We start from the raw sequence: 2,500 nt of genomic DNA on the forward strand, positions 1-2,500 counted from the left end.
TCTCTATATCTGTAACTAGTTGCTCCCACATTTCATCTCTCACTTTCCTTTCATTCTTCCCCATTAAAACTCCTAAAATCCTCATTTCTTCAACTTCCTTGAACTTAAAACAATCTGTTAAAACCATAGCTTTACCAAATCGCATATATACTGTTTTGTCCTCATTTACTTTACTTCCAGACCCTCTACAATACTCATTTACAACATTCATTACTTCTTTAACACTCCCTTTTCCCTTTACAATTATTGTCGTATCATCAGCATATTGAAAAACTTTCCCCTCAGCTTTATTTTCTTCTATTTCAATCCCATGTATTCCCTCTTTTTGTCTAATTGCCAATCCTAGCGGTTCTGAAACAAGTGAATATAATAATGCCGAAAGCGGACAACCCTGCCTAATTGAACGTGTGATTTTAAAACAGTCTGTTAAAAACCCATTACATTTAACCCTTGTTAGTGCTCCCTTATATAAAATCTCAATCCATTTAATAAAATTCTCGCCAAAACCAAAACTCCTTAAAACCTCAAATAAATATCTGTGCTCAACCCTATCAAACGCTTTTTCAAAATCCAAACTAATTACATATCCTTCTTCATTTTTTTCTTTCATGTACCATATTGTATCTCTTATACTCATCGTTATGTCGGCTATATCTCTTCCTTTTACTCCATACGCTTGATTTGTTTTAATTATACTTGGCATTACTTCTTTTAATCTGTTTGCTAAAATCTTTGCTAAAATCTTAAGATCGGTGTTCAACATTGTAATTGGTCTATAGTTTTTTAAGTCTACTTTTTCTCCTTTCTTTTTGTATACTAGTTTCATTAACCCCATTCTTGTTCTTTCATTAATTTCTTCTTTCTCAAAAATGTCTATAAAAACCTCCTTTAGAATCTTTACTAAAACTCCTTTAAAACATATATAAAATTCAGTTCCCAAACCATCTATTCCTGGACTTTTCTTTTTATTCAGTTGATTTATAGCTCTTTCAATCTCTTCTTCTCTGATTTCTTGGTCACATTCTTTTTTGTCTTCATCACTTACTTTTGCTTTTATCTGATTCAACAATTTCTTTTTTTCTCCCTCTTCCACACCTCTTGCACTAAATAGATCCTCATAAAAATACTTTATTTCCTCTAAAATTCTTTCATTCCCTTCTACAATTTCCCCATTTTTTCCTCTTATTTCTTTTATCGTTTCAGCTTTCCCTTTCTTTTTTTCCAGATCAAAAAAGAATTTTGTACATTTTTCTCCTTCCACCACATATTTTGCTTTGCTTCTTAGCCTCGCTCCCTCATATTCTTTTTCTTCTATTTCTTTCAGTTTTCCCTCTATTTCCTTTATCTTCTGTATGTCTTTATTTTCTTTATTCAATTCCTTTTCCAAACTTTCTTTTATTTCTCTTTCATTGTATCTTTTACATTTTTGCATTAATCGACAATATCTGATTGAGAATTTTTTGATTAAAAACTTTACATTCTCCCACCATATTCTCTTATCCTCTTCATACATTCCATTTTCCCTTTCTTTTTCTATAATTTCTTTAACTTTTGCAACATAATCTTCATTCTTTAAAATCTGCGTATTTAAAATCCATACTCCCGGCCCCCTTTGCATTTTACTCCAGTCTACAATAAAAAATAAAAACTTGTGATCACTAAAACTTGTTTCCTCATACTTAATCTTTTCAATAAAATTCTCCACATTTCTACTACATAAAACAAAATCAATTCTAGTTTGGCATACAAAACTTCCCACTATTTGTCTCCTTGAAAATTCTTTTTTCTGTTCATTCCTTTCTCTCCACACATCTATCATATTATTTTCCTCCATTAATGCTTTTAATTCTTTCCTTTCCGTATCAGTTTTAAAAACCATTCCCTCAGCCATATCTTGTTTACTAAAAACTGTATTAAAATCCCCCATCATTATTATTTCTTTATACTTATTTACAATATTTCTTAAAACATTAAAAAACTCTTTCTTTTCCTTCTCCTCCACTGGTGCATGTACATTTACTAAAATCAAGTCTCTTCCTTCATATTTTGTCCCTACTACCATACATTTCCCCAACCTGTCCTTGTACACAACTTTACTCACTTTAAAAACATCATCCTTCATTAAAAAAGCCACACCTCTCCCAAACCTCCCATCTCCATTATTATATAAAATACCACCCTCCCATCTCTTTTTAAAATCAATCATAACATTTTCTCTCCAGTTTGTTTCTTGTAAAGCAATGATATCTTCCCTTTTACATTTGTCTTTTACTTTTTCAAATTTTCCAATGTCCAACAGTCCTCTTGCATTAAAAGTAACACAACTTAAAACCATTAAAAGAAAGACAAATAAATACTTAAAAACCATTATTCACCATTTTCTCCTTCCAAGCCCCTTAACACATCATATCTGTTCATTTCAGTCATTATTTTTTTCCTTGCACCTTCCAAATTTGGTTTTACCTTCAATGTTCTTCTTCTTCTTTGTCCTCTCCCCCTC

This window comes from Chanodichthys erythropterus, unplaced genomic scaffold (assembly GCF_024489055.1).
Source record: "Chanodichthys erythropterus isolate Z2021 unplaced genomic scaffold, ASM2448905v1 ctg002040_np12, whole genome shotgun sequence".
Taxonomy (NCBI): domain Eukaryota; kingdom Metazoa; phylum Chordata; class Actinopteri; order Cypriniformes; family Xenocyprididae; genus Chanodichthys; species Chanodichthys erythropterus.